The sequence below is a fragment of the Athene noctua genome, chromosome 11 (assembly GCF_965140245.1).
Source record: "Athene noctua chromosome 11, bAthNoc1.hap1.1, whole genome shotgun sequence".
NCBI classification, from domain to species: domain Eukaryota; kingdom Metazoa; phylum Chordata; class Aves; order Strigiformes; family Strigidae; genus Athene; species Athene noctua.
Genome location: NC_134047.1, coordinates 10,203,017 through 10,225,139, shown reverse-complemented (window position 1 = coordinate 10,225,139; position 22,123 = coordinate 10,203,017). Strand labels below are relative to the sequence as shown.

The 22,123-nt window shown below is 45.3% G+C and overlaps 2 protein-coding genes across 6 annotated transcripts in view; one reads left to right on the top strand and one right to left on the bottom strand.

The window, feature by feature from the left end:
- Positions 1 to 22,123, bottom strand: part of PAK3 (p21 (RAC1) activated kinase 3) — a 275,108-nt gene that overhangs the window by 148,218 nt on the left and 104,767 nt on the right. Inside the window, exon 1 of one of the 2 annotated variants that reach the window (XM_074915572.1) lies at positions 393 to 633. The exons of the other annotated variant lie outside the window; for it this stretch is intronic. The gene's annotated coding sequence lies outside the window, so the exon portion shown is untranslated. Of the gene's footprint in view, positions 1 to 392; positions 634 to 22,123 lie in introns of those variants that run through there. 2 annotated transcript variants of the gene reach the window in all.
- Positions 20,761 to 22,123, top strand: part of CHRDL1 (chordin like 1) — a 44,544-nt gene continuing 43,181 nt past the window's right edge. For 3 of the 4 annotated variants that reach the window (XM_074915580.1, XM_074915581.1, XM_074915578.1), the window contains exon 1: positions 21,059 to 21,554. The gene's annotated coding sequence lies outside the window, so the exon portion shown is untranslated. Of the gene's footprint in view, positions 20,867 to 21,058; positions 21,555 to 22,123 lie in introns of those variants that run through there. The other variant, XM_074915579.1, reaches the window with a different exon arrangement.

Below are 22,123 nucleotides of genomic sequence, written 5' to 3'. Positions count from 1 at the left end.
CCTCCCCGCCGGAGGCAGCCCGGCACCCCCGGCCTCCCCACGGCAGCCAGGCCCAACCAGCACCGCCAGGCACACGCAGGGACATTTTCCATATAGACAGTATTCCCTGGAGCCTCACACTAACCAGATTCCCCAGAAGAGTAAGAGAGGGTTTGGGGTGGTTTGAAGGAACAGATTTGGGAACTACCAATGTCTGGGGAACGGACCAGTAGTCCGGGGGTCTCCCCAGTCCCTCCCAGCCTGCAGCCCCACACGGAGCCCCTGGCTGGGCTTTGTTGCCGCGGCTGGCTGGCTGTAGCCTGGGGAAGCAGGTTGCGAGGAGCCTGCCTTGCCCTTTCCACCCAGGACGGGGCTGTGCCTGGGCACCCGAGGTAAAAAAGCAAAGGACAGACCTTCTCTCTGGCCTCTTCCGCGCCGGGGAGGCTGCGCTCGTCCTGCCGGCCGCGGCCGCGGCTGCCGGCGGGATGCTGGCGGGCCGGTCGCCGTGCCTCACCGGCTCCACATTGATCTGCCTGCCGGGAGCCTCTTTTATTTTTTCTCCCCCTCCTCCCTCCACCCCCTCTTCTGAGGGGGGACAAAAAAGGGGTGGTGGTGTGGGGGAAACCTTTCTATTATTATTATTCTAATATATTCTGGGGGCTTGTGGTTCCTGCAACGAGGCGGAAGTGAAACCCGTTCTCGCCCCCCTCCTCCTTCCGCGATGCTCCGGGGCTGGATGCAGCCGGGCGGCGGCCGGGTGGCCTGGGGCCGGCGGGCTCCGGCCGCGGCCCCCACAGCCCGGCCGCTCCCGGGCCCCCGCTGCAGCGGCATCCCGGGCTGCCCCGCTGCCGGTCCCTCGGCCCCCAGGCGGGATGGGGAGGCGGTGCCGTTCCCGAAAGGCAGAGGTTGCTTTGGCGGAAAAAACAATCAAACAAAAAAACCAAAACAAACAAAACAAAAAAAAAAAAAAGAAAAAAAAAGAAAAAAAAAGAAAAAAAGAAATAGGGGGGCGGGGAGGCGCGGAGAAATCATTTTCCTCACCCCACTGAGGGGGAAATCTGTCGGCGCTCGGCTGCCGGAGCCGGGAGCCGCACGCCTTCAGGCGGCGGCTCGGCAGGGGCCGGGCGTGCGGGGGGGCCGCGGGGCGGGCCGGGGCAGCTCGGCGGGGCGGTAGGCGGGGGGGCCGGGGCGCTCCGTGGCCCTGCGCGGCGGGGAGAGCCCGCTGAAGGCACAGGGGGGCAGAGCTGGCGGTGGGTGCTTCTGTGAGGGGCGATTACGGCTGGCAGCACAAGAGGAAAAGCTATAAAATGCCGTTAAATGCCGCAGTGTCTGCTAGCTCCGTAGTGACATCCTGTGGCTCGGGGGCACTAGTGCTAAGGGCCAGCCGAGCGCTGGTGGTTAGGCAGGACCCGGCGAGCGCTGGTGCCGGTTGCGCCTTCACCGAATTGGGCAGCAGCAGCAGCGCAGCCAGCACGGTGCAGTGGCGGGGGGTTCACTCACCGCTATCGGTGGTTTTGTTTTAAATCAGTCTTCTGCCTCATGCTGCTGCAGAGCTGCTCTGTTTGTAAAAGGTAACTGGCTCTCAGGCACTGTGGAGATTTGTGCTTTATACATGTGTAGCATCTTCCACAGTACATTATAGAACAGAGAGGGCTCAGATCTAAATACTGCAGCTGGCCTTATGCCTAGACTGAGGAGCAGAGAGTGAGAGAGACACCAAATGAACATCCAGCTAACTAAGGCAAATGTTAATTTCTTAATTCAGCATGTGTCATCATGTTGAAACAGACTTGCAGAACATCTCCCCCAGCCAAGAAGCACAGGAGTAGAGATGAGGCTGTGAAACTCTGTCCCTCCCTATGTCTTAGCTACTCTAGATAGAGTTCCTTACCCACTCCCCTGCCACACAGCACACGGAGGTGCACTGATGTCCTGTGGCAGACAAGGCAAAAGGCATTGAAAGACAGCTGAGCACATGCACCAAAGGACTACAACCTATCCACAGGCAGGAGGAAGGTGTGAAGTCAGCACCTAACAGGCATAGCTGAGCTAACTGGATTCCAGTTTACAGGGATGCCATTAGTAATGAGGATTTGGTGGCATCAACTTAAAAATGTCTCCACAGCCCCTGGCAAGCTTGGTAAAATCCATGCCACCATATTTACAAGACTCATATTGCCCAGATCAGAAAGATTAAGGCTAGCCTGGGCAGGCCTGAACACACAGCAACTGAAACTCCTGATAATTGTTTGGAGGCATGTGGGTGCTGGTGGTAGATGGGCTGGAAAAGGCTCTTCTAAACTCTGCTCTGGGAGTAACTCACATCAGATGATGCAGATGCTCACAAGAGACAGCTGAGCCAGTCTTTACTGAGGTCTCTGTTGTCCCCCGAAGCCTCCTGCTCACAGCACCATGGTGGAACTTAAGCCCTGTATAATTGTGGCACTGCCGCTTCTTTCTTCTGGGAAAAGTGAAAGGGTCAATCATGCTGACATCTATTTTGTCTGGTCACACATTTAGAACTTGCTGTTCTGGACTCTGCAGATTAATCTCTGTGCTCAGTTTTGTGTTAAACATTTCCTTCACATCCCAACAGCAACGGAGTTGCTGAGTCAGCTGGCTGCATCTGTCCCACAGCCTCAGGGCATCCACGGCCTCCACACTCCTGGATGGCTGAACAGCCCTGTCAGCAGAAATGCCCTCTCCCAGGTGGGACTGGCCAGAAGATTGCACCTCATCCTAAGGAGCACATGCCTGGACACACTGATGCATGAATTTGTGTCTTGCAGGTTAATTACTGCAACTCCCTATGCTTTGAAATAAACCACAGCTGGTGTAAAATACAGCAGATGTCTGCTTAGCAATGGAGAGCAGCCTGGTGCTTTGCTCACTCTAGTTTTTTACTGAGTACAGACTTTGGTCTTATTTTCTGACGCTCAAAGTCCTTCATAATCTTCCACAGCCAGCTCCTGCTGTAGCACTGCAGCCGTTGACAAAGGGGTAAGACAAGACTGTGGGAGTTTCATCTTTCCCAGGTAGTATTTCAGCACTATGGAACTTGTTTTGGCTCACAGAGATACAGACAACCCAGATCTTGGTGCATTCAGAAGTAAATGCAAAACTTCTCTCCTCAGCTTCATTTCTTCACACAAAAACATGCAGAGAATGCTAGTACCCAGCCCAACAAATCCAAGCCCTATAAACTAATCAAGCTATTCCTCTTATGGGCTAGATAGAAAGCAAGGCAGAGAAGGAAACAGCTTTTTTCTATTTTAAAATACTTGGGAGGCACACAAGTCCCACAGAGATGGGAGCCATCTAAATATATATCAAGACATAGCGAGATAAATGAATCCATCTGTTGTAATCTAACAGTTTCATAAAACCAATGGAAAAAAAATGACAGTTTCACGAAACCACCAAAGTGCTATTGATACTTTCAAGTTTTTGAAATTCTTTTCCAATGTGTATGAATGTAGGAAATCAACCATCCCATGTCAGATTCCTGAAATTAATAGAAAAAGAACAAGACTGTGCATGAAGCTGATGTAAACAAATCCACAATGTAATTAAAGCAAATTGCCATTAACAACCTAACAGACTATTACAAATCCCTCCTCACACCCCAAAATACATTTCTGATTTCCATGATATGTCAGCACACACATCCACCACTACCCTTCTTCCATCCCAGGGATCTCAAACCATCTCACAGATGGTGCTTAAATGAAGCCTTACAACACCTCCATTCTATTTCTCCACAGGGGAAACAGAAGCACAGAGATTTGCTTATCAACTAACAGGAAGTATTAAAACGTCCAGAAAGATGTAGGTGTCCTGTCTGCACATATGCCTTGATCTCACTACTAGGTAGCACTTCCAGTACAAGCCAGCTTGTAATTAGAGAAAGTTGTTCTTTTAAAAACTGCACTGAGCAATCCACTGACAGCTTTACAGGCAGAGAAGGGCACAGAAACAGTGTTTTGATTCATCCCAATGAGTGATGCCTTTTCTCAGCTCTCTATCTGAAGAGCCACGTGGCAGCTATGGAACAGCATGCGTTAATATACTGTGAATTCACACCAGCTTTTGTTGGTTTCAGATGTTCATATTTTGGTACAGGCAGGTAACAGGTATGGGAAACAGCCAAAAGTTTCCATACATCAGGGAATCCTACAAAATATACAGGAAGAGAGTCACTGCATAAGCACCCACTGTATCAGCCACCATCTCACAGGTATGTTGGTGTCTGCTCTGAGACCTCCCAGCAAAGCAGGCTAGTCTGGGAGGTGGGAAAACAAATGTGCATTAGCCTGTGAGCTGTACCAGGCCAGTGGAATACGCTTGGAAGTGTTTCCCATTATGTGCAAGCAGGTTTAGCTTCCTCACTTCCCTCTCCTCTTCAATACATGCACACACTCCATCTCGGGGTGATTTATTGTATGGTCCCGCTGGCTAAACTTCCATGCCCAGAGTGCAAGCAGAGCACATGAGTCTGAGGAACAGGCAACACAGAAGATTTGACAGGCAGAGTCCTGAAAGATTTCCTCAGTTAAAGTACAGGGATACCCACAGGCCTCAGGGAGCTACCAAAATACACATGTCCAACACCAATATCCATTAAAAAGGCACCAGCTGTACTACTCACTGTGTTCAGTTACTCTCCTCCTGGGATAGAAGTGAAACTATACAACCATCAGGCCCACAGCCCATAATGCAAAGTCTTGACTAGGTATTATTGGGGATCTAGAGCGTTACATACTGAATACAAGACTACCTAGTGGCAACAGGCATCCTGTAGGATATAATGAAAGAGGGAGCTGGTCACTTCTGGAGATCATGTCTGGGTTACTATTGTAATGTACTCTTCTGTTTTCTTTTTTTTTGTTTGAGTTTTTCTTCTGGAACTTGGTAACTGATGTCTCACTGTTATTATCAGTATTTTATTACTAATATAATGTCAGCGTGTATAAAAATTACATATTTCTCCCCATAAACTCTACAATATGAAAAAACAATTTTCTGTTAATAAACCAGACAAATTCCCAAAGGAAATGAATGCTCCTAAAAACCACGAACTTGAAGTAAAAAACACTGCTGCATTTGAAGTAATTACAAGAGAAAAATGACAAGACTGTTTCTCCTCAAAACTTGGCAATTTTTACATCATGCTACTGATATTCTTAATGAAAAATGGTGCTTTTATTCACTGCCACTTCTTTTACTTTGGCCAGTGCTGTAGCCAAACATCTGCTTGTTAAGTTAGCAGACTGAACTGATAGTAACTCACAAACGAATAATATCTCCACAGACATTTCCAAAGGAAGATCCTCTCTAAAGCTTTGTAAGGATGCCCTTAGGAGGGGAGAAGACTACAAAGAAACAGAAAGGTCCAGACATGTGAAAGGTCCATGTGAATGGTCTGACAGGTTGGGCTCTTCTCCTAAAAAGCCTCAGTGGAGATATGAGACAAGTTTTCAGCTGAAGGCATTCCAAAGCTCAGAGTGCAAGCTTCACACTGAACATTGCCATTGTGACTGAAGAAAGCTGTGAGCACAGGAAATGAGGCTAAAAGCAATGGTGAGGTAGCAGATACTTCACTGCTCCAGGGATCCGTTCCTTTCCCTTCTATCTTTAGAGAGCAGCAGAGGAAAATTAATCATATTTATTAACAGTTACATGTTCTAAGCCTGTTCTTGCTAACATGTTGACCCATCTCTATACTGGAAAAAGTCTCAGGAGGCAACTCAGCTTCACCAAATATATCCCAACAGACAGAATCCTGTATATCCAGGATTTAAGAGACAAATTCCCAAACAGCCTACTCTCCAACCAGATACAATCCAGACAATCGTTAGCAAGTCTCCCAGGTCCTTGGCTTACACTATCTGTACGTGCTGTACCAGAGTAATTGCGAAGTGTCAGACTTTGGGACCCTCCAAAGCCAGTACAAAAAAGACACCATTACACAGTCAGACTCTAGCAGCATTCCCACCAAATGCCCTTCTTTTTGTATTGTTGACAATCAATTAGCACACACCAGGGTTGAGACAAAAAAATACTACTGGAAAAAAATAGTGTCTTGACAGAATAATTATTTTTTAAAAAAATCTAAGAGAAGCCACAGAAAAACATATGTAAATGGTCTTACTAACCTCACAAGGCTATTAGATCTGTTAGGCTGAAGAGTAGAAAATGACAACTCATTTTTTAAATGATAATGAGTTTCTGGCAGGCAAACTACATAGCCCTGGAGACTGAATCCTCAGACTATCCATATACCACAGCAGCACAGAGAAAAAGAAGGAAGCTTCTCCAGAGCATTGCCTGAAACCCAGGAGTGCCTTCTCCCAAAGGCAGTGAGGAAGCCTAAGTGCAAAGACAGTAAGAAAAATTGTATGTTTTTGTCTGCCTGTGACACACCTGCACAAATGCACTCCAGCCTGTTTTCAGCTGCAATGAGAACTGAAGGTGTTAATTATTTTCTTACAGTGAGGGAGTATTTTCTTACAGTATTGGAGTTCAGTGGCACTGGAGTAAAAGTGAGGAACTCACAGGGGTATAAATGCTGTTGGGATCAAGTTCTCTACCTTTCAGCATGATCTGAAAATAAACCACCTCTGACTGCTGCTGCCTTGCTTTTTTTCAGACGCCATTAGTTGTTGTATGGCAGGACATAACTCAAGGCTTTGCATGCTCTGTGCTGCTATTAATTGCTAGCAACAGAGACACTCACTACAACGTACACAGCAAGATGAACAATTGTGCAACTATTTCTTAAGCAATACTTCCTTACCACCACGGAGAGGCAGTGTTTCCTACAGTTCTACTACTAAGAATGACAGATCTGCAAGTTCAATATTAATTAGCAATGGTTAATGCCTTCTTTTAGTGCTTGAAGTGCTTTATATTCTATGTTATGTTTGTTTAATTAGTTACTTCTTCATGACACGGTGAATTACGGCTGATTTATTGTACTTTCACTACCACCAGCAGCCTACACTAATAAATCAAGCAAGCGTATTAGTGAAGGTAATTCCTCCTATGAACTTACCAGCCTAACAGGATGGCTAGTCTAAAATAACTGGTTTACAGTCAGGTTTCAATCAAAAGCCATAAACGGCTTTGCAAAACATATCACTTTTTACATATTAACTTTTTTCAAGATACATAATTTATATCTGTGAAAAACTAATAAACTGTCCTTATCTGTGCTGGCAATTCAAATACTGCAAATCTGCACATTGATGCTCCTTGATAGGTACTGATTCTGCTTCCATTTACACCGGAGACACTTCTGCCACTGACTTCACTCAAGAGTATAAATAACATCTGCTATATTCAGAGGCAAAACTTCACTAGTGGTCCCATTTCTTCAGGCATATTTTGTCTTCTACAAAATAGATCAATCAACTTGAAAGACTATGGCAAGTAACCTTCTCTCAATCCATGTTTCTGAAAAATACTCTGCAAGTCCCACTTGCACCAAAAAGTAATTCATATACTATACTATACTATACTATACTATACTATACTATACTATACTATACTATACTATACAGTTGTGGCGTATTTACAAAAGGCACAGGAGGATATAGTAGAGGTACCTGGTTATCCTTACTTTCACACTCACGCAACTAAGAGATGTCCGTGAAGTAGTTGTTACAGTGATAAAATATGACTGTACCAAGCCCAGTCAGTGCTGCACAATTTCAAGCCCATATTCCAACATCTTGCTTCGTGTCTCAAACATTTAAAGACATTTAAAATTGTTGGCCACAAGATCAGTAGCTGTACAATCAAGCTGATACTGTAGCTGCACAACCAAAATCCAATCTCCTTGGCATCTCTTCAGTGAGAGAAAGCACAAGGCACATCATATCCAATTAAAAAAGAACAATTAAAAAGAAAAAAAAAATTAATCCTGTGAACAGAAGGCTGTCCAGATTCAGTACTCTGCTGAATGGCACATAGAACCTTATCTACACAGATAATCCAGTGCAATTAGCCCCCACTGGTGCTCGCAAGAGACAGTGGCATAGTGAAGCAACAGATATTTTTACTACCCACCATCTAACCCTGCCCTGTAATTAACTGCAGAGCCCCACAGTTTTCTGCCTGATTAGCCATTTCAACTAATGAGAGGCTCCAGACTCAGCTAACATGAAGCCTGAATTACCTGCCATTCATGGACTAGTCTTTGTGACCGCACAGAGCAAATCACAGGTGCAGGACTGTGCTGCAGAAGGGACACAAAGAGGAGAAGGGGGCCTGCATGCGAACTGTGCACAACTCCTTCGACTTCAGTCACACATATTGAATGTTTTGGATGGTTACACACATGGGAGCAAAACCTGGCAGTTCCTGTATGGTCATTACCCAAGATATAAAATGTTTGACTTTTAATTAAGATCTACAATATCAATGTCACAAAATGAGTCTGAAATTACAAGAGCAGAAGCTGATCTGATTGTAAAAAGCTCAGCTATTCTATTGAAGGCCAATGCTCGGTCATAACCAGAGAAAACTTGAGGTCAGGAGTCCAAGTTCAGGAGTGGAGAAAATAAGAAGCTGAAGGAAACACTATATCCTCCAATAATCCTTGTAGGAGATATGATTTCAGCATGAAAGGATGCAGTCCAGCTTTAAAGTTTCCAAGCAAAAATCATTCTACTATAACTCCACTGTGAGATAAAAGCCGATATGTGATCTAGTAATACTGGCCTCTTTCACTGGTGTTTTTATTGGTGCTGCCCTCCATATTAAAGAAAACAAACACTCTGCTTTTAATATTAAAGATAACTCCAACAGGTCTGCTTTAGACAACCTTTCTGTGTTAATCCATTCCTTGTAATACAGTTAGCCTTGTGTAGATTTGGAAGGTGGCCTGCAAATAGAAAAGTAAACAGAGGATTGGCTCTTTTAAAAAATTTTACTCAGCTTTTGGGGTTTTTTGTTTGGGTATTGGGTTTTTTTTAATATCAGTTTCTTCTCCCTTTTTTCAAAGGTCATAGCAGAAGAATGAATAAGGCTGTGACCTCATGTGTGGTTCTCCCATTTCTTAACTGAGGGAGATTTGGATCCTCCTGAGACCTGGAATACCTGAAGGAATGCCTAAATACATGAAAAAGCATGTTTATTGCGTAGAAATATCACTCAGCTGTAGTATACCAAGCTGAAACTCAGGAGACAGAGCCTATTGTGGTTCTGCTCTGAGTCTGAAGGGCATCTCCACACAAAGCATTTCCTCTTACTGTGTCTCAATTTCTGCATTTCTGAAAGATAACCAGAAATGTACACAAGTTTTGAAGTTCCTTCAGATAAGACAGTGCAGTAAAATAGCAGTGCCAGCCATGAAATCACCAGATGAGCTAAGGTGCGATACCTGCCCTTGTCAGCAGAGCCCCCTGTCATCAGATGAGGCACATACATTTTGGAGATGCAACATGTAACACTGAGCTGCTGGAACTCCTGCTCCCTTCACCCTCTTCATAATGTGGCTGGATTCAAATGGAAAGGATTTGTAAGGATGCTACAACAGTAATAATTTTGCTCTCACTGTACTCACAGACAGTAGTTTTCTTGTACTTAAATCATGCAGATACTGTTAAACATTCCTAAGACCAGTTATGTCAGCTTGTCAAAAACTGTGGCACACAAGAATCAAAAATCAATCAATTGCTGACCATTAATGAGTTCAGGTAAACTGAAGTTTTCTTGCCTGCTTCCACCAGCCATGAATTTAGCCTGCAAAACATTTCATGATCAATCACTGTTACGATATTTGTATTTCTGAATGCACAGAAGAGGGCAGAGCTCTTTGGTGATAGAATCACTAGGGAATTCTCACAAAGCAAGATGAACACACTGACTGATACATCACTTTTATTATTGATATAATTCTGCTATCAGTTTAAGTTATTGAATGTTATAGAATAATGAACAGAAAACCAGGAAGTCTTGTGAACAATAACGGGTGCCAGTGTCAACAGAAATATAAGGTGTATTTGCTGAAACAGATGTTAGAAACACCCTCCTTTCTCTCTTCAGTGTGTTTGTCAGCTGCTTATAGCAATGGACATCATCATTTACATCAGTTCTCACTGATGAATACTTGGATGAGCTGAAGTGCAAGACAGGATGCTGTTGAGCTGATTGTTTCTGTGACCAAAACAGGTCACACATAACTTTGCAACATTAGTAACATCCAGATTTCAGTTTTCCACAGTGGAGTCCCCAAGTACTGCTGAAGGACAGAGTTTTACACTATCATGACAACAATGTGGGGAGAAGGCAAAGAATTTAAAAAATGAAATCCCTGAGGAAACCATCTCCTCTTCAGTTTAGAGTACCACAGCCTCTGCCCCAAACCACATCTTCCTACAGGAGGGAGACATTGGCCTGCTAATTAGCCAGACATCAAAACCTTCCTAGGGAATTCCTCCTCCTGAGAGGCACACGCAGATCAGAAGAGGACAGGCTATCTAAACACAGCGAGCCTCCTCTCCCTTGCTGGGTTATTTTCTTTCTCCCTAGGGGAGCTCCAGCCAGGGGAAACTCCAGCTTTAACAGAAGGTGGCTTGGTTTCCTCCCTGTTTTTATAGCAAGAACAAGCTACAAAGGCACCCTTTTGATAATGTCCAGTTCTTCAAAGTCAAGTTCTCTGCAGTACTGAAGCATTTAAGACTTCAGTTCTGCTTTCACTGCAGTTTTATCTAGCTACTCTAACACACATGGAACACTGGTACCCTGATCTGCAGTGTACTGATGTCAAATAGCAAAAGGCATTTCATGATTCTTGATTCTCTCTGCTCATTCCAAGGAAATGCTGAGATCCTCACTCAGAAACGAAATACTGTGTGTGTTCAACAAGTCAGAGATGCAACGTCAGTGGCCTCTAGAGACCCACTCTGGGCTTTCCAACTCTAGGAGAGACAGGGACCCAAAGGTCTCACCTCCTAAGAGTTGGGCTCCAGACAGCTGGTTGCTGAACTCCTGCCCACTGCAGTTCAGATGCCATGCCTGAAGGTACTGACTGGGAAATTGTATCAGCATTAAAAACATCAAAATTGGATTATACTTGGACACATGCTGGCAAAGTATTTGCAATGGATTCAGAATAGCTGGAGATTGGCCACATTCACACAATATTCCTAAAGTTGGATAAAATTTAACAGCAGTAAATTGGGAAACTTTGCCAACTCCAAAGCACTAACTCAAACTTGGGCCAAAACGATGCACTGGCACTCAAATGCTCTAGAAGGATTTCTCCCTTCTGCCAAAAGCTGTTGATCAGATAAGAAGAGCTGGGCTGTGGACCACAGGGATAGGGACACTGTTGCTGAAGAAGGCTGGGATTTGCAAAAGAGCCTTTGTGGCAAAAACTAAGGAAGTTGCAATCAAAAACTAAAATACTTGCAGAGCTCTGCATGGAGGGCAAAGCAGCAGGACTGATGGGGCATCTGCAAGTCACAGCTGAAGAGCACTCTGGACAGTGGATATTGCTCAGAATCTCCTTCTGCTGAGCTCTTCTTTAGCCACCACTCTCTATTCCTCGCTAATAAATCTACAGAGGCAAGTGGAAAACTGAATTGTGATGGTATGTAAAAACCTTCCTTCCAGAGAGATATGTGGAGTATGATGAGGGGCAGGGAAGGAGAGAAGATGAGAGAAAGAACAGAAAAGTATTAAATGGGAGACACAAGCTGTTGGCACCTATGTCTTTTTGTCAGATCTCAGCCCGAGTGCCTATTGAGTTACACGGTGAAATTTGTATTTATTTCACAGACCTCAGTGAGGCTGCTTACACATGACAGTGCTCCCTCCAAGCAATGACACATTGCCCTGCCTGGCCCACTGCAACCCCACAAAACCACAAGACTGGACACAACCTCTCCGGAGTAAAAACACAGCCTTGCAAGAACCCTTCCCTCTACTTCAGGATTATTCAATGTGATATTTAAAAGATTCTCCCCATCTCTTAGAAGTGAAGGGGGAGAGGATCTGTCTGATTGTATCTGTGACCCTGGCAACTCTTCACAAGCAGAGACAGCTGAGTCACTAATATTTAGAAAAATAACATAATTGACTGTATTCAGCCCTGTGGAGGACCCCTGCTGTGTATTCACAGTTAAACATTAGCAACTCGGTCATTTCTGGCAGCCTTTGTGAAGGGTTGCCAGGGCTGTAGATTCAATTAGATGACCTCCAACAAACCGATTTCCACTGCAAATATCCTTAAAAAAATACATTAAATCCCCAATAAATACAGTAAAATTGGAGAAGACAGCTCTTCCTACCTCATTGAATGTCCCAAATCACCCTGCAGCCCCAACTAGATGCCTTGCCTGGATGCTATGCACGCACGGGCTCTATTATCACCACTGCCTAATGTGATTTAGCACTGTCTGCGGATTGCACTCTTTAAATCTGAGAATGTGACAGTGTCGCAGTTGGAGGCAGATTAGGATGCAAAATGATGTTGAAAAGGTAAAAACATTTGCATGTATCTTCCTTTCCATTGGGCAGGGGTGACTATTCTTTTACCACTACTTTTTTATCCTCGGACAACTTCTTTTCTGTTACTAGCCATTGAATTATTTTGATGTAAGAGGAACTAAGATGAATTGCTAGATCCAGTGTTTTACACTACCCATTACAACACACTGCAGCAGTGTGTTACACTGAGTTGGAATATCTACTTTCCTCTCAGTAATCTATACTAAAAGTGATTAATGTACCACTAAGGCAACTAGAAATGAGATTTTAAAATTCTGCTTTATGCATAGGGTTTTATGACAAGCCCTACAATAAAAAAAAAACCCAATGTGGACACTGTTTGTTAACACTATCATAATGAAATCAGCTAACACCTTAATTACACCTTGTAATTACTTCTCATAATGTGTAAGACATTTCTAATTCAGCTTTTGAACATCCCAATTGTATAAGTTCCTGTCTGTCTCCTCAGACTACAGGATTTCATTTCAGTCAACATATTCTGCCCAGTTAAATTGGTTCTTAGCTCTTTTTTGTTTGCTTTTTTCTATCCTAAATAATTCTGAACAGCTACCAAACCCTCACCTTTCTTGCACACATAAATGTTTGAGGAAATATAAAAAAACCAGAGCAGTGCTGGATTCTCAAGATGTCCCTCCAGAGAGAAGCCTAACAAAACATTGTTTTAAAATAATATATCCCATTGTTTGGATTACAATAAGATACGAATTCAACAGCAAAAAATTATAACAGGATAGGAGCTATTATGAAATTATTATCCAGAGAGCCCTCAACTAGCATTTTCTCAAGTGGTGTTGTAATTATTCTTTGTACATGGTTTAAAATAATATACTAAGGGTATTTACAGAGAGAAAACTTTTCTTTACATATAGTGTAAATTGGTATATGGAACAGAGACACTGCATGGAGTTTAGTCTGATTTTTTTTTTTTTCTCAATGTTCCCTGCTGAGCAGTGCCACAATTAATCAAGCTTTCTAGGTTTTAGTTAATTGCTGGACCCCAATAAATTGGTTTGTACTGGCATTGGTCCAGGTCTGATAATTTCACAGCCTTGGAAACTGCTGCATGTTCACACAAGAACCTTGCAAGCAGGGAGCTGGGATAAAAAGAATAAAAGAAACTCTTGTTCTGTGAGGTTCCATTAATACTTAAAAAGCCAGCCCACTAGAGCAACAGTGTCTTCACTGTTTGTTTTTCTCCATGTGTTTTATACTGATGTTTTTAATGATGAAAGGAAATCCCTCCCGTTCCTGATTTTAAACTTTTTTTCTGTAGATAGTTATTCTCAAAGAGCCATTTCTAATTTCACCAGTATCCTCTTGGAAATTTCTACTGTTCCCATCCTCTGCTGAAAATTCATTGTGGCTTTTGGACCTAGCTCCACTATTTTCTCCCTATCTCTACAATTTTGTTCATGTGAAAGGATGATCATCTTCTGGTGAAGAAAAGTTCAAGACTGGCTTTATGAACTAGACAAGAGAGACAAATGGTCCCACAGTCTGGCCTAACTCTGTGCTGGTGAGTGCCCTCACAGTCAGTCGGATGCTGTGTGACAGAGGACAACATGGCTTTTCCCAAGTGTGCAGTCAGAATCAAGCAGACTGGCGTCACAGTTCAGTGCAAGTCAACACTTTAGGGTCTGTTATGAGTAAATACACAATATTGTTATCAACATGAAAGACAGGTCCACAGCTATTAGATCATTTTACAACTGAGCTCAGTTACACGATGGACTTTGCGTCCTCAGCTCTTGCTGGTAGCAATGGGATTTGTGAGAGCTCAGCTCCTGGCAGGCTCTGGCTCCATGCTGGCACACATTTGACTTTGTTCTCCCTAGAGAAGGCTCATTTGGCAAGTTCAGTTTTACTAATGGGTTTCAAAAGCACTCTCACACCAGCAAGTTTCTAAGCAAAAGAATTACATAATACCCGAGGCGTTCGGTAAACTCGTTGTTATTGTCTTTGGCTTACCAAGTCGAGATTAGCAGCACTAATCACAGTTTTCTGAAAGTATATTTGAATTGCAATTGGAGTCTCATTCAGTCTGCCTTGACTCCTTCTGTCACGCCTTGGAAGACAGGACCGATTGGGTTTATCTGGTGGATCTTAGCTGTAAAGAAATGCCTCAGCAAGTGGATCTTTATCATGATATGATCAATCTGTAAGATTTGTTACTGCTTTTCTTATGCATAGCTATATCCTCGGCAAGAGCAAATCACTGATTCTTTTAAGCTTCTGCAAATTTCTACGAAGCCATGATTCTAGGCAACAATTCCAATGTCAGGGAAGAACGTCTGTTGTTTTTATGTGAACTATACCATCTTCTGCTCTTTTCAAGAATGTGTGGTACTGAAAAAACAAGGAAGGTGAAGCTCCTCCCAGAACTCTGAAATGATCACTTCTAAGGATTGTTTGATGCTGCTTTTCACTTGCTGAAAATAGTCACCAAGATGCTATTACATGCTGTATAGTATTAAACTTTGGTAGAAGCAGGAATGGTATGATGTGCAGGCTTCCCACCCACAGAATGCTGTCCATACAAGAGTTACACATTGGAGTCTGGGCTGAAGATTTGGACTTGGTATCTCAAGAAGAAAAATGTCCCTTTCAGTTTCTTCAAATATGTGGCATCAACTAGGGATTTTAGCTACTTTACTGATGTTTTGCCTCCAACATCCATTACATTTCAATACAAGATTAAACAAGGCAAAAGAAATTCATTACTACTATTAATACTAGAAAAAGACAAAAAGACAAACATGGCATGGCTAAATAATTATTTTTTTTAAAAAAAAGGTAAATTAAATGGATTAACATACAAAGGGGATAAATTAGAAATCAGTGGTTTCTGTCAAAGATTACAATGCTCCACTGACAGTAAGATGTTATCTGGTCAAGAATTTCTGAATTGGAAATTCAACTATCTGCATAAGAAGGCACTAGGAAAAGACAAGACAGACAGGAAAACTTTCTGGGAATGTCATGAAGATCAGCCCTTTCACCATTTTGGTTTTTGTGTAGTTTCCTTGGGCTCTTTTGAAAGTTTGAGTAATAATTGCATTTACATATCTTGATGATGACACTTCACTACTATTTCACTCTCAGTAAACCACTGAGTACTGGTGTTTTGACACACCCTGGTGAAGCTGATGTAGCACAGGAATATACAAAAAATTCTGTATTCCTACAAATTGTCTTGCAGACCTTCTTTGACATTACAGGTATGAGAGAGAATTACAGGATCATAATTGCAACTGTATACACACTGTGGTGGTGACAGGCATTTTATAAATATCTGGAATGAATTGAATGGGATTGGATGGCATTAGATTAGATTAGATTAGATTAGATTAGAAACAGCTGCAGATGAGAACTTTGGAATCAGTGCAAAATTCAGGAGGGCCTCACCTCTGAGTGCATTTTCTTTACCTGTGCGTTGGTATTCTCGACACCCCACTTAGCAAAGAGTCATTTGCTCTAGGATGGAATGAAAAATTGTGTGATTCACTTCTCTTACATTTTCATGTTTCCTAATGGTAGCTCTTGTGACTCTCCTCTCATGTGTGTATTTGGAAGTGAAATTTAGCAACATACATTTTATTTGCATTTTTTTGACAGAACAATGAAAGATTTTCAGCTACTCCAGTCTCAACCGAACACGTCCACATCAAGGTAATAAGGAATTGGGCTGCAATTTGACATTTTATGTAATGTTGTTGTTTCGCAGACTGTATTGAAATCTCAGACTCACTACATCCATCTGTCTCACTGTTAAATAAATAAATTAATTTCTAGTGCTAAAGGACTGAAACCCCACTGCGAATGAAGTCAGTGCTACAGAATGAACAGGAGGGTGGAGAATGCTCATGACCATCCTATGCCATAATCACAAAATCATCTGAAGCCCTTTTTGTTTAACAGTATATGTGAGGACTGCTTGATGAACATCTAGATTGTATTCCCAGTATGATAGTCAGAGGGCTGATCCAAACCACAAAAAGTAATTTAGAGGTTTTTATAAAATCCTGGGAATAATTTTTAGCATCTTAAGCCACATTTTCCAAAGGGCTCCACTGAATTAACAGGAATGCAAAAAACAAAGGAATTAATTAGTTTAAGAACTTTCTTTCATACTTTTTCAGAAGTGAAAATTTGACCATAGATAATAATTCTTTCTTGAAAGCAAAGGAAAAAAAGGGAGGTAAATGGCAGTTGTGTCATGTGTCTAACATCACTCAGAGCTCAATGTCTTCTCATTAAGAAAACTCCACATGGTGTATAAACATGGCAGCATTGGGATGAATCTTTTACCCTGGTTTTTTTCCCGCTCGCAAGAACCGAGAAATAATATAAGGATACCTACATAGTGCTCAGTCATTGTGAGGCACAGCACAAGGAGATGGACTTCTACTGTCAGTGTCACAGTTTATTAGCTGCTTAACTTCCATTATCTTTAGTAAAAATTACATGGCTAAATCTCTGGGCTCTTAAAAACTTAGGGCATCCTTGAATCTCTAATGCCCACTATCGGGAGCAATTATTTCCTCTCCAGACACCAGGACACGGAGCATATTCAAGCAGTGAGATCTGCTTGGCAGCATGAAGGCTAACAACTACATATTTGATGCTTCTCTGGAGCTCTCTGTGTCAGACATGTGCAGCAGCGCTGAACGTCACAAATTGCAGTAACAGCCCACTGCTGAGACAGAGCACAGCGCAAGGTGTTTGCTAAGTCATATCAGTGCTGTGGTTTAAGGGGAATAAGACAAACTCCCTAACATGGGCCTGTATTAGCCGCCAGACAAGGCAAAGCGTAATGGGCTGTGGCAAGACACAAAGAGTACTAGCTTTGAACTGCACTTACTCCTCAGTGATTCTTAGGCAGAACTGGGAGAAGAGGAACAGCTGGGGCAGGGGTGCAGCACTACCAGGATCCACAAGCACTGGCAAACCCTGCAAGCTCAGCAGGGGTCACTCACCAAGAGGCCACCTGTGAACATTTCATTCACGTACAATGTCCAACATTATCCTTTGACCTAACCACTGTAACACTCGATGTGACACTATGCCATATGAAGTTGTATGGCAAGAAACAGAGGCGGCCTTTGTATATGACCAAGAAAGAAGCATACCCTGACAATTTTAAACTGTGTTATCACTCAAAAGCCCTCAGGGACATCCCTGCAAGTGATGAACAGCACAGTCTGAGCAACAGGATCAGGACTAGACTAGGGCATCCTAGTAACGTGTTCAGCTCTGGGGCCCCCAACATAAGGACATGGACCTGCTCGAGCAGGTCCAGAGGAGGCCACAAAGATGATCAGGGGCTGGAGCACCTCCCCTGTGAGGACAGGCTGAGAGAGTTGGGGGTGTTCAGCTGGAGAAGAGAAGGCTCTGGGGAGAACTTAGAGCGGCCTCCCAGTGCTTAAAGGGGCTACAGGAAAGATGGGGAGGGACTCTGCATCAGGGGGTGTAGGGATAGGATGAGGGGTAATGGTTGTAAACTGAAAGAGGGTAGAGTGAGTTTAGATGTAAGGAAGGAATTCTTCCCTGTGAGGGTGGTGAGGCCCTGGCACACGTTGCCCAGAGAAGTTGTAGCTGCCCCCTCCCTGACCCAGAAGTCCGGGTTTCCACCATGTTGCCCATTCAGTGAGTCCCAAGCCCTCACCCAAGGGAAAGACCCTCTCGGACAATTCTCTACAATCTAAATCTGCCAATGGGTGAGAAAAGAGCTCTATTTCATATACCTCTATGTTCAGCAAAGGTCTTACACCTGAATTAGTAACTCCAGAGACCATCAGACACCATCATCTTCTGAAACAGTCTCACAGAATGCAGTAGAGATTTCTGGCATCTATAGCAATTTTTCTAAGGCACTCTTCAAGCCAAATAAGGAATTTCTTTTTCAAAGAGTCTCTCTGCAAAAGAATTCAGGTCACAGAGTCTATAGAAAATATTTCATTTCTCATTACTACTACACTGACTACGTGTAGTCTATGCAACAATTACTGTTGTCTTTACACACACTGGGCTTTGTATCAGCACAGAGAAGGAAATGCATGTGATGAACGCTGTCTAGAGGAAGCTTGACAGAGGTGGGTATCTGTGTTGCTTAATTTGTTCTGGAGGATGTCTACACAGTAAAACTGAGCTCTGCCCAGGCCCAAAACTGTACCTATCAAAGTCATGTAGGTGCTGAAAAAGCAAACTATCAAGCCTGCCTGCAAGGACCTGTGAATTCCTACTCACAAATATATGCAAACTCTTTTCTTTTCCAGACAGAATTACAGTTCGTGTATTTGGTTTTGAGTAACACTGAAGGAAACAGATACTCACATTCTCCAGGATGCTTAAAGTCTTCTGAAAATTACACCATATGTATGTTCACTTTGGCCACTGTTAACTGGAAAGAGAATACAGCTTCTAATCAATTACACCAACAACAGAACAAAAACCTCGCAGATAAGAGATGCAGCATGGAGAACTCAGTCTTCATCCAACTGTAGTAACACAGGCATGCAGAAAATCAAAACATTCTACTGGAATTTGGACAGTCCATGCAATGCCCCTTTTCTATAAAGAAGCAGCATCATAATATGTTACTAAGGTCATTTTAATGTCTCATTAACTCCTCTGAAATACAATGCCATATCAGTTTAGCTCTAACACTGTAGGGAATGGATTGATTTTTTATTTAGAAGAAAAACTACCATATGTGGCCTCACGAGCACAACTTCAGCCTCCTGTAAGGACAGGAGGACAAAAGTGCTGAGCTTCATTTGTAACTGCCACACTAAAACCAAGGCACATCCCTGATGATGCAATCTAGTTTAAATTTAGAGCTATTGAGGGATGTACAGATCTACCACTTCTTGCTGACCTGTTCCAGTAACAAAACCCTTTCCTTCCACAGTATGATCTTTATCTCATTTGACTTTGTTTACCTTTGGTGTTACACCATTCACTTCTACCTTTCCTTGTGGTGTCTAAATTAAGTTTCTAAGACAAGATCAGTGGCACTGGTGAATTGGTACTAGAGTAAGATTTACTACTACTCCCACAACCAGTAGGCTCTCAGACAGCCAAAGGCAGCTCTTAGGAAAGTCCCTCTACCCTATGTTGATATCACTGGAAGACTCTTTGGGTCTAGCTCTTTGCTGAATGCAACAGCGTTGGTTCAGTCATAGATCTGAGCACGTATGTTATTTATATGCCGTTTATCTCACAGGTTGAGTCGGCACAATCGAACTCTGCACATCTAAAGGAACATTACTACAGCCCCATAATTTAGAAGCATGTGTGTACACACTCAACTCTTCTCTCTAGGAGCACAGATATACCTCTGCAGGACCAGAACTTGCGCAGCTCAGCCTCTCTGCCTTCAAGTGCAAATTACTATCATATTCAGAGTTATAATTTATTTTTCCCTTTGCCCATTCCTGTTCCATAGTGTAGCTCTTCCAAAACTATCAGCCCACAGCAGTAACCACCACATCCAGGACTAAGAGTTTTAAGTGATGATTTTTCTTTAGGAACATGGATTACTGCCTGTGCATAGCAAGGCAAGGAGTGGCAGAGTGACATGGAGCCGTGTTTTTGAAATGCTTAGCTCCAGAATACGGTTTCTTTCTCTTTTCCTTTTTTAATGTTAAGAGTTATAAAGTTGCATTTTATCAACACACAGCCCTGGTTACTCATAGAATTACACTACAAACCCCTTAGTAAGTCAACTAGTTTTTCCTCATGCTAGTATAAGGTTTTACCATACACTGTATTTTCAATATTTCGTCCAGCTGAGTTACAATGGAAGAAATGAATGTTCTGCTCGATTTTCAGCCTTACTGAAAATATCTACCAAGCCTGGGAGGTGTATGGCCTCCCAGCAGCGATCCCCAAATACCCTGGTCCCAAACTAGGGGAAATAGGTTGTAATTTGTTTCTCCACATGATGTCTTTTCATACCTCACCCTTTTTCTCAGATCATTTGTCAAGGGTTCACTGATCTCTTCTTATTAGTTACAGGGGCCACAACAAGACAGAAAAAGAATGTTTGACCAAGCATATAATGTCATGAGTCATGGGTTTAATTTAGTTCCATCAGAATCTCAATGTGACCTTGAAAGCTTCTAACACGGTAAATGAGAGCAGAGGGTGTCTGGCAAATCCCGGCGGACCAGCGCTAACCCCACCGGCTCTGCTCCGGCGGGCGCCCCGCCTGTGACAAGCCCGTCACCGAGGCACCTCGGTGTTCGAGCTCTCTCTCGAGGCAAACGGCCCGCGGGGCTCGGTTACCGAGGAGGCAGCTATGGCCGGAGCAGCTCCCTTCGGAGGCACCGGAGCCCGGGTGCGGGTCCTCCCGGCCCCGCAGGTGGGTCCCGCTGAGCGGGAGGTGAGCCGGCGGGGGGCGGGCGCCGAGCCCCCCGGCCCCCCACAGCGGGGCAAACTCCACCCCGGGCCGTGTCAGTCACGCCGGGGTGTGCCGGGCGGCGGGAGCGGGCGGCGGGAGAGGAGGGGGCCGGGGCGGGGGCGGACCGCCGGGGCGCGGGCTCCTCCGCTGCTCCTCCCGCCGCCGCTCCAGTGCCGGCGGGGCTGCGGGGCTGGACCCGCCGCCGAGCATCCTGCGGCCGCGGGGCCTCGCTGCGCTCCCCGCCGGGGCAGGAGGCGGTGGCAGGTGTCCCAGGCCGGGCAGCCCGGGAACCCTCCGGAGCGCCCGCCCCGCGGCGGTCCCCGCAGCTCCGGGCTTAGCGGGTTCCTCCCTCCCCGCTCCCCTCCGACAATCGGGGGCTGCCGGTGGCGGCCGCAGGACCCGTCGGTCCCCTGCTTGCCCCCTCACCGCCGCCACCGCGGGAGCGAAGGGGAGACCCGAGAGCCCCGGGCGAGCCGCGGGAGAAGATTATGGCAAGGTGACCGGGAAGCGGAGCCGCCTGGCCGGAGCCCTCCTGTCCCCCGGCGGAGCGGAGAGCGCGGAGCCGCGCGGCTCCCCCGGCCGAAGCCGCTGATCGCCGGCAGCCTCCGGGGCCCGCGGCCGAGCGGAGCGGCCTCCAGCCCTGCCCCAGGTTTGTGGAGCTCTTCTTTCCTAGGCGAGACCCCGGGGAACGCGCGGTCCCGCTCTCGGAGCCGCGCCCGGGGTCGCGGGCAACTGCCCCGGGGGACGGGGGCGCAGCACCGGCAGCCCTGCGGGGTTACCGCCGCCTCCCGTGTCTTCAGCCCGGCTCGTCTGGCCCCGCCGATGGTGGGGGCCGCCCGGCGTCCTGCCGCCCCCTCGGTGGCACCGCCGGCACCTGGCCGGGCCCCGGCGTCCGCGCTGCGGCTCCGCTGCCGGGGCTGGGACCGGGACCCCGCCGGCGGCAACCCTCGACCCCCGCCTACCCCCTGGCCCGGGCGGGACCGCGGGGCGCTCCGCGGGTCGGCGCCGGGGGACGGCGGGTCCTGCTGAAGCCCTGAGCGCCAGGAGCCTCTGCCTCGCCTGGGGACCCGCCTGCGTACAGGCACCCCCGACGGCAGAAGGGCCGGCTCGCAGCAGGGCTGGCGGGAGGCAAAGCCCCGGGGAGGGCGGTGGGGGCAGCGACCCCCGCTCCGTGCGCCGGGCCGGGCTGAGCGGCCGCGGGCTCCGCTCCCGGCCCCG